Source organism: Onychomys torridus, chromosome 17, assembly GCF_903995425.1.
Source record: "Onychomys torridus chromosome 17, mOncTor1.1, whole genome shotgun sequence".
NCBI classification, from domain to species: domain Eukaryota; kingdom Metazoa; phylum Chordata; class Mammalia; order Rodentia; family Cricetidae; genus Onychomys; species Onychomys torridus.
Window position 1 is genome coordinate 40,132,677 of NC_050459.1, and position 13,421 is coordinate 40,146,097.

The 13,421-nt window shown below is 46.3% G+C and overlaps 1 protein-coding gene across 2 annotated transcripts in view; it reads left to right on the plus strand.

Moving 5' to 3' along the window:
• Nucleotides 1–407: 407 nt before the first annotated feature.
• Irf2 (interferon regulatory factor 2) overlaps nt 408–13,421 on the plus strand; it is a 107,618-nt gene continuing 94,604 nt past the window's right edge. Inside the window, exon 1 of one of the 2 annotated variants that reach the window (XM_036166668.1) lies at nt 408–602. The gene's annotated coding sequence lies outside the window, so the exon portion shown is untranslated. Of the gene's footprint in view, nt 603–2,003; nt 2,163–13,421 lie in introns of those variants that run through there. The other variant, XM_036166669.1, reaches the window with a different exon arrangement.

The following is a 13,421-nucleotide window of genomic DNA, read 5'->3' on the forward strand; positions in this document are numbered from 1 at the left end:
TAAGGCCCCTAGCTGGTGGCCAAGATCTCAAGCCTGCGCCTGGGCCGGCCACTTCTGGAGCCCACACTCGCAGCGTGGTGGCCGCCGGTGAAAAGCGAGCGGCCCCTCGGCGCGAGCCACACACTCCCCGCGCAGCCGCTTGTTGCTCCCCCGAAGCCGCGACGTGGGGAAGTGAAAATGAAATTGACTTTTCCGAGAAATGATGAAAGCCGCGCTGCCCGCCAATGAACGGCGGCGGCGAACTTCCGCACCTCCCGGCTGGCGGCTGGAGCCCTCCCTCTGCCTCCACCTCCGGGTTGCACAAGCTCGAAACAAACACTGGGGAGGAAGGGCGGGGAGGGAGGAGGGCGGAGGGGGAGCGAGGGAGGGAGCGGGGCCGGGAGAGGGCGGGGGTGGGGGGGATTTCCAGCCTCGGCTCCGCGCAGTTTCCTCTCCTTGTTTTGCTTTCGATCTGGACTGTTCTCAGGCAAGCTGGGGAGTAACTTTTAGTTTTGCTCCTGCGATTATTCAACTGACGGGCTTTCATTTCCATTTTACACACCCTAACAACACTCACACCTTGCGGGATTGTATTGGTAGCGTGAAAAAAAGCACACTGAGAGGTAACATTTTTTTTTTTTTTCAAATAATAGTTGTGACTGTGCGTGTGTTTTCTCTCGAGGGCATGTTGATGGGGACAGGAGCTGTGTATGTATGTGCGTCCTGATGCCTTGACACGATGTTTTGCAGATGGAAAATGCCGGGGTTCATAAATATTAATACCGATTTTTGGAGGAAGAGTCGGCGCAGTTATGGATCATCTGATTTTAGGGGAAGCGGGGTCTGCTGCTGTTGCTGCTGGTACTGGGGCTGCTGAGGCTGCAAGGAGGAGGAGGAGGAGGAGGTAGAGAGGGAGGAGGAGGAGGAGGTTAGTGGAGGTTTAATTTCACTTTTGGATTTGCAGATGCGAAGAGGTGGCTCCATGGACACAGATCTGCTCTGTGTGGTTCTGCGCCCCAGGTGTCGTGCGCGTTGTGGGTGCAGGTCCGCTGGAGTCGGGCCTCATTTAAAATAATATTGGTGTATGTGTGTGTGTGTGTGTGTGTGTGTGTGTGTGTGTGTGTGTGTGTTTACAGACACTGTCGCCACCGGGTCCGAAGAAGGGAACCGGGTTCTTCTCGGTGCCTGGCGGCCCTTCTCTCCCGGCAGTCTCCGGTGTAAATAGACTGGCACCCGCGGTCCCCAGATCCCCATGCCCGGGCAGTGGCCATAGTAAACTTGATGGGTGCCGGGAGGCGCTCCCGGGATGCGCTGGCCGGTGGGGCTCGGGCTCGGGTGACTGGTGTGGGGTGCCAGCGGCCACTCGGGCCGGGCGGGCTCCGCGCGCGGCTGGGCGCGGGCCTGGCCGGCGCGCCCGGCTTCCTGGGGGCTGGGCCGCCGCCACTCGCCGGGGACATCGCGTCCTCCTACCCGCCGGCCAGCGCCCGGCCTGGCCTCGGGGCTTTGTCACTGCACTTGTCCCAGCGCGCAAGACACCCGAGAGGCGCGTCCCGGGAGGGCTCTGTGCGCAGGGGTCACCTACCCCGGCGCGGCCTAGCTGCGAGCGCCTCCGGGTCCCCGCGGGCGCCCCGGGGCCGGCCTGGCGCGCTGGGCCCGACCCGCCTTGGCTATGGAACGGGCGAGGTGTGGGGGTGGGGAGCCTCCGGGGACCGAGCAGCGCCCCCACCTTCCCCACGCGGGCAGGAGTCGGGGTTGGTAGGGGGGAGCTGGCGAGCCCTCGGGGGGTCTCCGGGAAACGGTGGTGATCCGAGTGCCCGCCCCGTGCCCTCCGACCCGCTCCGGGCGCCGGGTGACATTCGCCCGCCGGCCGAACATGGTTGGTGCAGAGCGGCCAGCCGCCACTTCCACTCCGCCCCGCCGGCCCGGCTCTCTGGGCGAGCGATGCGGGCCGCGGCCAATCGCGGTGCCCGGCCAGTCCCCGCCACACGGCCTTGGGGGCCGGCGCCCCTGAGCGGCCCGGGAAGCCTTAGCGAGAGCGCAGGGCCCCGGACGCTGCAGCCGGTGCCTCCGCTGGGCCCCGGGTCGTGGATCTTGGCCACCCTCAGCCCCTCGCCCCTTAGGGACAGGAAAGGGAAGGAGGCCGGCAGCCTCAGCCCTGAGCCAGGACTGTGCTCGGGCACCAGGTGAGACGCCCGGGTCTGCCCGTGGAGGCAAGACCCTTGGTGGTCGGATATAAATAAAACCCCAGGGATTGGCAGTGGAGGTTGTCACTCGTCTGTTGGCTGGTTTGAAGTCCTTAACCCCCTGTGTTTGAAACTTGGGGACATGTTCCTCCTTCCCTCTCCTCCCCCCACCCCCCAGTGTGGGCACTCCTTGGCCTTGCTTGTGTCTGTGCCAGGGAGGCGAAGTGGTGCTGGGGTTAGCTTTCTGCCACTGGCCTCCCTGTGGCCAGGACTCCAGGCTGCTCTTGATGAATGGCTCGGGAGGGTGGAGGATAGTTACATTTCCTGTTGTGCATTTTCAGGAATTATTGAGGTTGTCGTCAAGCCTGAAGTCATTTATTAGTTCTTTTACAGCGGCTGACTGCAAGGAACATTTGAAGTTAGCAGTCTGTACTTCTGGTGCTTAAGGGCAGGTGCAGGGACGGGTCTGTTAGCCCACTGTTTACAGAAGGTGGATGACTGGATGGTAGGGTAGACAGATGTACACTGCCGGGGCAGGGCAGGGCCCCAGAGGTCGCTCCGATTAACTTAATCACTCGCACAAGTTCAGGGTTCTATGCTTTTCTCAACTCTTATTCTTTTTGTGTTGGGGTGGGGGTGTCACAAAAATAGAAACCAATGCAGTCTTGGAATTTTTCTTTTTTAAGGCAGATTCAAGCAAATGGAATATTTAGAACTTGAGTTGGCATCTTTTCTAAGGGGTAACTTTGGAACATCTATTGATTGACGGGCAAAGTTCGGAATTTCACTGTGATTGGTGAATGATTATAATTTACAGCCTTGCTTGTGTAAGAAGTTAGATTTTGGCCTGCGCTTAGGCCTGAGAGGTCTTGTCTGTTACGATTTGTTACTGCTTCTTAAAATTAAACATATTTCATTCTCAATGAGTTGACTTTTTTTTTTCTGTTGACCTTTGGAAGTTAGGAAGAGTTCCACATGTTTCAGACTCACTTACCTGTAAAATATCATCTTATATGTATATAAAGAGGGTTTAGAAGCAACTTAAGGCAAAAGAGGAATTGCCATAAAATCCTGACAGCTCTGTGAACTATAGTCGTTCTTTTCTCCTACCCCACCTCCTGAAATACTTCATTAAACAAATATTTAATATACCAGAGCTAGTGAAAGCTAGTTAAATCTAGGAGTGGAATACTTAAAACTTTGGATATTCATCATTTGATATACATTGATTTCCTCACAGGCCCAAGGGCACTGCCCTTTTATTCTCTGCTTTATTTAGGAAAAGCTGTATTTCATTTCCAACGTTTTCACTTCATTTTTTAAAATAGCCAACAGACTACGGAACTGTGCACAGGGTATCACATCACAGGTCCCTTATCTGCCTTCCCCCAAACAGGCTTAAAGTAATCAAGAGAGAACTTATTTATACATTTGGCAAATATTTGTGGGACATGAGCTACCAGATCCAGTGGTAGGCTGTGTGGATTCATCTGGAAGCAAGAAGGGCACAGCCTCCTCAGGTTCTACAAAGGTTGCATTCTAGCTGTGAGCGGACAACAACCAAAAATAAATACAGTAATTACCTTGGGGGGTGGTTAGGCTTAGAAAGGTAATAATATAGTATACTTACAGGGCTGCTTTGGGGAACAGTTGTGATACTGTGTATCAAAGGCCATTGGGTAAGTTTTAGCAGCCCACAAATGTGTCATACATTAACTTTCTAAGTTCTGTTAGATCAATGTTAAGGTTAAAAAATATATAGGGAGGTGAGTGTCCTGGCACATACTTCTAATCCCAGCATTAGGGAGGCAGAAGCAGGGGGATTGTGAGTTCAAGTTCAGATGCATATCAAGACCCTGTCTTTAAAATAAAAGTGGGGAATCACAATCAGGAGGATCCTTTTGAGGGTATATGAAATAATGGCAAAGTATTAAATATTGGCTGTTATTTTTAAAGTGTCAAGATAACAGTGAAATATGTGAATTGTGTGTGTGTGTGTGTGTGTGTGTGCACACACGCGCGTGCGCGCGCGCTAGGAGAAAAGTTAAGTGTTATCCGTGGAAACCAAATGATATGGGAACAACTGATTTTGGATGAGTGTTTTTTCTGTTTATTTATACATTAATTAAATCACTTCATTGTCATGGGCTCACACATAAAAACATGCAAATAGATTAAGGTAGCCACTCAAACAAATACTTGCCCAGTTCCAAACTCTATGCATCTCAGTGAACTTTTCTATGCAGTTAGAATGGCCTTTCTGAAGTCATGGAGCGTCACTTGGGGGTTTATACTTTACTGTTAATTTCATTTGTATGCACTTATCTACTACTAAAATGAAAACCTATAACAGGGTTGAAACTATGAAAACATTAGCTTTATTTCCTCTTTCATGACTCATGGTTCCCTTTGCCTACATTCCGTCCTTCCCCATCACCTAATATTACCCTTTCTTAATCTCTTTTCCAAATAGCAAATGATACACACACTTACAGCTGGGTACATATCTATTACAGGTTAGGACCTGAGTATGAAAGACAACACATTTTCTAACAGATACAACACACAGGTTGCATGGTGCTTTGGTCTGAATTTTTTCGCCACTGTTTCAGACTCATGAAGTTATTGCTCCTACAGATATGGCTTAGCACTAGTCTACATTTTGTGCATTGTCTTTAAAGGGTCTTGGTTGACTCAGATTTACAGACTGCTGGAGTGCTCAACACTACATATATAAAAGTAATATACTATGACAGGAGAAAATAAGCATTAATAGAATGTATTTATAATACATGTAAAATAAATAATCATATACACAGATGCATTTCTATGAGATGACAAGAAGTTTTAATAATAAAGCCAATTATGCAATTATGTTCATTTGTATAGCACTCCATGTTCCTTCCTGAATAGGGTACAGAGATGAGCAGGACTTTCTACCTCTCTCTGCTCCTTTTATGTCCTGCTCTTTGGCTTGCATAGATTAATATTTAATTAAGAATATCAGCTTAATGTATAACTGGCTGACCTGAAGAGGTGTGTTAGCTGTAGAGATTGTAGGTAGCTGAGGAGGTTTGGTCAAGCTTTGATTACCAGCCCCCACAGAAGATTATGTACAGGTACAAGATTTAAACCCGAAGCTATTATTTGAAAATAAAATACGGAAGAAAATACTACCCAGAAAAATCCACACCCCAGGCAGCTGAAACCCAGCTGTGGCCATGTCATGAAGGTTCCCTGGGCTTTCTCTGAATTAAGATCAATCAGCAGGCTTACAGTTGCCAGCCTTTGACTGCCAAGGAGTTCTTGAAATTGGTTTCACCCCTTACAAGATTCATCTTAGAATGGATTCTCTGAAACAAATTGTGTTCATTTAGGAAGACTTCATCTGACTTCTTTTCAAGTGAACTCCTGGTCAACTTGAAAAAGATATTCTCATCCAATCTGGTAAATGTCATTCTGTCCAAACATAGGGAAACCCAGTGTGTTGGAACTCTGGACTGATCTGTGTTAAGGTAACAGTCATGAAGAACTGGAAGCATCGGACAGTTTCTCTCAGAACTTCGAGTTCTGCCCGGGATCCAGGAATCTCCTATCATTGCTTTAAAAGAATAGTTAGTGAAATGTAGTAGCACACAAACTCATTCACTTATCAAACGTTTGTGGACAACTGGCTGTGTACAAGCTTTTGTGTCGAGGATGGTGAATGGGCTCAGAAGCCTAGAATTCACTACACACACACACACACACACACACACACACACACACACACACGTATGTGTATGTGCCCTGAATTGAACCCAGAGCCATGAGCGTGTTAAGAAAGTGCTCTGTCATTAAGTTGCACCCAAAGCCTTGGAGTTGACATTTATCTCTTTTATTCATTCTTTAGTAACTTCCCCTTTTGGGACCTTAATTTCCATAAAATGTGGTTAGATAGTTCTGTAATCCCTAGGGGACCAGGAAGTACATTTGTTTATTATTAAATGACCAAGAAAGAGAAAGGAACATTTAGAGACTATTCAGAATTCTTTAGATTTGAGACTGGCAACAATCTTCAAGTCTAAATCCTTTAGACTTAAGATTGGCTGTAATCCATAGGATTGTAATATATAACATATCTCTTCTCTCCATCATTGTGAACTTCTTGTTCCCTAGAGTGTGCCAAGTCCTCCACTCCAGGCTTCCTCAGTTGTATGGCCAGGGCAAAGGTACAGAACCACTCACTATTCAAGAATCTCTTCCCAGGGTGTCTTTGGTTTTGGCCTTGGCTCAGAGGCTATGCCCAGCAATCAGCAAACAAATTTGCTTCTGCATTTTACACATTGCTTTGAATAGGGCTCACCTGTATTGGTGCTGTCCATATTGAGTGTAGGCATCATACCAAAAATGGAATTCACATCCTACTCTGACCTTTCCATTATAAAGAGTCAAGGAAGACAGTGTTGTGTGGTGTGGTCTCCTTGGGCAGGAAGGTCATAGTTATGGTGGGTTCTTTTTCCTGTCTTGTTTTGTTTCTGTTATGGTTTATACTTCCTTTTATTAGCTCAGATAAGCCAGAAAGAACTAGAGTTGAGCAAAGAGAGATGTGGAAACACATTGGAGAAACAAGAGGCTCTTGGGAGGGGGCACTTCCTAAGCATTTTTTTTTAAACCCCGAGAACATAACCAATGTAGTTGAACAGAGATCTTAATTTAGAATTTTGTATGATAAAAGCCTGTCGAGTTTTCATTAAATGAACTTATTTTTGAGCATGCCATTTTCCTAAATAATTTATTTCCAAATGTACTTATCAGTCTACTGCTGTCTGTGTAACAGCATCGGATGCCCACACTTTGGGCAACCAAAGGAAAGTAGTGAACGTACAACTTAATTGGTCCCTAGTGACCTTATGCCTGTCAGATTTAGAGATAACCTAAAGAGTCCTCTTGTAGGTAGAAGATGCTGTCTTGCCTTGTGCGCTTCAGATCTTTGACTCACTCCACATTTCATTTGTGAATGAGAAGGAGCTGCATACAGATCACTTTATTCCAGGCAATATCAGCTATTTTTAATTTTCTTCTCCTTATCCTAGATTTCTTGAAGACAAAGGAAAGAACAGTGGTGAGAAGAGAATGTCCTAACACCTAAACATGGTGTTGGGAGGGTGGCAGAGTAGATCTGGGGAGGATGTGGCAAGTGGGGGACTGGAGAGACTAAGGAGAAAGCTAAATTGTGGGTTCTTGGGACTGGGAGAGAGGGAAGAGACAGTTAGCCAGGTAGACATTTTGTCTACGTATGGCCACATCTGGTTCGAATGGTTAACATTTATTTTTATTTCATATGTATGAGTGTTTTGTCTGCATGGATGTCTGTGTACCGTGTGCATGCCTAATGCCTGTAGAGGCCAGACAAGGGTGGCAGATCCCCTGGAACTGGAGTTACAGATGGTTGTGAGTCTCCGTGTAGATTCTGGGAACTGAACCTGGGTTCTCTGGAAGGCCATCAAGCACTTTTAAGCACTGAGCAGTCTCATAGGCTCTGGGTTTAGCATTTTAAATACATCAAGCCTATCCCATGAAGTTAAATTCCAGGAAATTCCTTTCATTGCAAAGTGTCAACTACTCTGTGGAGTTAAGGAAGCAGAGTCGAGCAAGGGTAGTTAGTACTCACTCAAGGGCAAGTTGAAATGCTGAAGGAGCCTCTACTGTTGTCTTTGGGGTTTGACCTTTAACCCCTTGGGAGACAGAACATGACAGGAAACTGCCAGGGGAGCAGCTACTTTTATGCAAGGGAACATGGACTTACAGGCGACGGTCACTTGGGCATGGTTGAAGTCACCTTTGAGGTGTTGATGCTGAAGTTTTGAGAACTGAAGAACTGAGACCACGCATTGTGAGGCCCCCCAACTTTCTGTGTCCCCGCCTCCCAGAGGGTAGGAGGCAGCACAGCCAATCAGAAGCACTAGGGCAGCTCTCCCGGGCCATCCTGCCATCCCATGCTCTTCTTTGATTGGGTTTTACTCTTGTCACCTCACGAGTGGTATGTGTGGAGACAGGAAAACAGAATGGCCAGTACTGTGCTTTCTTCCAGAACAGGTGGAGACTGGACTGGGAACTCCATAGGGAGGTCGGGACCACAGGTCATCCGCTGTAGCGAAACCTAGTGTGACGTCATGTCGCTGAGGCTTTACACTGGGCGAAGTTTTCTGGAATTGAACGTGGTGGCGATATATGCTCACAGTGTTAAAAATGCTAAGTGTTCCAGCCAGGCAGTCGCAGTGGTGAATGCTTGCCATCCTAACACCAGGGAGACTGAGGCAGGAGGATTGCTGCAAAGTTGAGGTGGTCTTGGGCTACGTAGTGAGCTCAAGGCTAACTTGGATACATGGTGAGATTTTGCTTCAAAACAATCCGACCTCAGTCTAACAAGAGTGAAACGGTCTGTCACAGTAATGTTGCTTCTAGGAACCTACTTCCTTGAGGTGACTGGAGGTTAGAACAAAGGTTTATGTGTAAGGTTGTTTACGGAATAGGATTTCCCTATATAGAAACTTGGGAGCCATTTGAATGGTCAACAAGAGAAACGCATGTAGATTATGGCACATCTGGAAAGTAGATAGTTCTTAAAACTCATACTTCTGGATAGCATTTAATGAGGGGAAATATTTATCACATGCTGGGGTGGGAGAAAAGGATATTAGATTGTGACCCCACTCTTAATTTTAAAATCATGTGTATTTTGTTTATGCAATATTAAAAGATGCTGGAGGAAAACAGTTTGATCGTAGGGTATATTTGACCTTTTTTATACTCCTTGAGACACTTTGTATGTTTAAGTTTGAATCAACTGTAGTTACTTTCATAACTAGAGAAATGTTCTCAAGACAGTGCTCATGTGCTCCCATTGACCCAACTCTAGCAAATGTGAGTTTAGGAAAAGGAAATTGGGCCAGGTGGTTTTGGTTCACGCCTTTAATCCCAGCACTTGAGAGGCAGAGGCAAGTGGATCTCTGTGAGTTTGACGCAATTGAATGTTGCTGGGAGGATGCTATTTAGTATCCTCTCTGTGAGGATCTCTGTGAGTTTGACTTAGTATCTATTCTCCATCTCAGTCTGCTTCTTTGTGCAGATCCAGCTCTCCTAGCCAATGCTGGGAGGCACCGTTGCCTCTCTATGCCAAGAGCTAATAATGGTCTAAGATGTTATCCCACTTGACAATTCTGCCTTTTATGATTGTAAATACCGTAGAATCACACAACACTTGAGAAGGAGACAAGAATTACTGATATTTACAAGCAAGTCGATAAAAGGGTCATTGCAGTATTGGTCCCCTCCCCCTAGAGCCTGATGGATCATGGTGGAGGCATTTCACTCTGTAAAGTAACTGTCCCTCTCCCTTTCCTAGAGGGAAGAAGAGAGAGAGAGGGATGAAAAGAGAGGGAGAGCGAGAGACAGACAAAGGGACAGAGACACACAGAGAAAGCTCCAAACTTTGGCTCCTTTGTGATGGAGAGGAAAGGATTCAGGCTTCTTCTAAGATATATGACTCTTAGGGACTAGGGGTGTCCTCCAGGCTCTGTGTCTTATCCTTTCTGTAGTATAAATGCTTAGGCAGACAGGGGTCTTCTTAGCTTTAGCAACTGGGGACCCAAATTAAGTAAGAGGTCTGGACCAGGCGGTATTATTTGATCCTGTTGAGGAGATAAGGGTTTTTTCTATCAGATAAGAGCAGTGAATTTAGACAAATGGCTACAGATCTATGTCTCGGGGTGTATGCAAATGAAGAGGTCTAGTGAGCATGCCCTGTCTTGACACTCTAAACCTACCCTGTTGACTTCATAGCAGATCTGTTCTCTTGTCTCAGGAGGCTAGGGCAGTTTCCGGGAGTCCTAAACAATCCAAGGGTGTTAGGTTTCCTCTATACTCACTTGGCAAATCTTGGGGACAATCACTTAGGAAGCCTTAGTCACGCTGTGATCTCTGATTCTTCACCATGGAAGAGGACTCCACGTGTCTGTTTTTCATCTGATGAAATATTAGAACAGTTTCACTCCAGTTATGAACACAATCCCCACTTTTACCAGTGTGCTGAAACTTAGGTTGGTTGGGTGTACTAGTCCAGAGACGAGAGGACAAAACCAAAGTGGGAGGCGGTCAATCAGTACAAGTACAACATGACCCACGTGCTTATGTCTTATTTTTAGTGTCTATATTAGAAAAGTAAAGGAAACAGATGAAATAATAATATTTGTTTAATCCATTACTTCCCAAATGTTATCATGTCAGCACCATGATTACAAAGATGTTATTTTACATTACTTTTTAATAGCAAATCTTTTAAAGTCTGGTATGTCGTCTTTTTTTTTTTTTTTTAATTTTAAACCTGCACCTTGTCTTAATTCAACCTAGCTACATTCTGAGTGCTCAGCGGACACAAGAGGCTAGCAGCTACCATAGCAGATGGGACAGGGAATGGAGGATGCAAAGAGAGGCTGGGGAGATGCTCAGTTGGTAAAGTGCCCACTGCACAATCATTGGGACCAGCGTCCGATCCCCAGCACTCAGGTAAACAGCCAGGCCTGATGGCCCACATTTGTAATCCCAGCATTGGGATAGTGGAGACAGGAGGATCACTGTCAGTGACAGGCTCTGTATCAAAAAAGGTAGACTGAGCCAGGGGAGTGATGCTGAATGTTACACACACACACACACACACACACAGAACACACACACACACACACACACACAGAGGAGTGATGCTGAGTGATACACACACACACACACACACACACACACACACACACGGAGTGATGCTGAGTGATCCCCTGATACACACATACACACACACACACACACAGAATGATGTTGAGTGATCCCCTCACACACATACACACACACACTCACACACACACAGGAGTGATTCTGAATGATCCCTGATACACAAACTCTCTCTCCTCTCTCTCTCTCTCTCTCTCTCTCTCTCTCTCTCTCTCTCTCTCTCTCACACACACACACACACACACACACACACACACACACACACACATACACAGGAGGGAGAGGTTTCGGGACAGTTTTAAAACAAGGAATGGAACCTGAAAGGACTGAAGGGAAGCAGGTAAAGCCTTTACTCTGGTCAGAACCTCATGGCCCTCCTTTGGCTTCTCATCATAAGTCTGACTTGATATCTTCAGCCGAAAACACTAAATAACATTCTGAATGTCCACAGAAGCGTCACACAGCACATATTGTTCCTGTGGCCATAAGCTGTGTGTGTATACCTGAGTGTTTGTGGGCCTCGGGGTGTGTTGTGAAAAGCTTGGTTATTTGGACTTTTTCATTTCTCTACCTCCGTGACATGTTATTTGAGAGCCGGGATCATGTGTTTCTCTGCATTCCTCCTGGGTACTTGATACGCATAAGAACTAGATAAATATTTGTTGCTTTGATTTTTCAGTTTAAAGCAAAGGTTAGCTCAGAAAGCCAAACTTGAGCTCAGAAGGAATGGCACAGATCTGCTTTGTGTTAGAAACCTATTGGTATGTGTATTTAGCACACAGGCACGGCGTCTTGTCACTTAGCAAGTCTGTAGAAGAGGTTCAACACCCGTAAGATGAAAACTTGCTCCGCTTTTCTCTTCTGAACTAAGACTTTTGAAAGAACCTGACATTTCATTCCCAGTGGTGTTATTTACACCTTTTTATGAATATAAATCTATTTGGTGATAAACTGGAGATGGGCTACCAAGAACTGCTGCTTTCTATGTGGATTCAATAGCTCTCTGCCTTGGTTATTATTATTAACAAACGCTTCCGGCCAGCCTTTAACCTGTGTGGTGAAATTCTTTTGAAATCAAGTGCAGTGTTTTACAACTGCCTCCATTGGTTCCCTTTGGCTCTAATTGTTTGGGCTGTCTACAGGCACCAGGCCTGTCTACAGAGCTCAGGCAATTTATTTTTACTGAAGCCAACCTAAGAAATGCTTAGGTAGCCTGTCGCTGCAAGATTAAATGTGACCTTCATGGAATCCTGTTAGCAGGGCCAGCAGCTAGAAAAATAAAGACTAAACCAAAACCTTCAGCAACAAAATTCCCAGCTGTTCAGTGGGGCTGAACTTTCCTGATTATTCTCTTCAATAAAAACACAGCAGATTAGTTTTAAGTGAATGCCAGTTGGTTTAGGGATTTGCAACTGACAGAAGAACAGAAAAAAAAATAATCTCGCTTTAAAATAATAATCCAGAAGGCAAGTCTATAATGAGTGTTTCTGAGGGGTATTGGGGTTTTCCTCATATGGGAGAATTTAACTTCCACGCACAGTTGGTCTCACCTTTCAAGTTAGGGACCTCTTAAGTAGGAAGGAAAAACTTCAATAGGGAAGGAAGGTAGAATTGAGGCTGTTGTTCCAAAAGCATGTGCCTAGTGGTGCGGGGCATGCTGGTACCTGCAGCCACGTTGAGGCTCCCCCTTTCTTCTGTCCACTGTAGAATGTAGGTAGAAGCTTGGGGAGCCTGTTAAGGAGGCCCCAGAAGGGACAGTAGATGGACCACATCTTCCACTTTGGGGATATGTTGTACTGATGACGTGTGCGTTTGGAGTGGCAAGAAAACATTAGAGGAGAGGAATTGCTGGGCAGGCAGCTTTCCTGTATCAAAAAAATACTGTTTATTGGTTGATTTTGTATTTCTTGAAAATCAGTACATTTACAGTTGGTAGATGGGATCGAGGAAGGTCCCTGGCAGAGAGAATCAACTGTTTTAGTCATGCACGGAGTCATTTACTTGGGTGTTATATAGTGCTGAGCAGGGAGGTTGGGTTTGACTAGCTAGGTACCTCCATTCCCACATTGAGGGGCCACAGCTGTCTGTAGTAGGATCAAGCAACTAGGCAACTGAAGAAACAATGGTTTTAGCAGCCACTAGAGATTATCTATGAGTCCAAGGGCCACATCACAGCTATTTCATCTTGTCAGGGAAGCCACAGTGAACGTGGGGCAGAGTTTTGATCAGGAGTATATATCACTGTTTTAGAAAGCAGATTGTTGGTAGATTGTAAAACCTACCAACCATAGACTGTTTTGATATCACGAGTGCTTTCCCTTGATACTTCCATGTGTAGCTGTGGCCCGTAGAGCTCTTGTTAGGGGCCTGCTTTCTCTGAGGAAACTTAGGAGAAGGAGGCTGGTAGCTGTCTACACTTGGTACTTCCCTTTCCCTGAGGGTAGATGCAGCCACTGACCCCAAGGAAGCGAGGAAGCGCTTCTTCCCGGAATCTCTCCC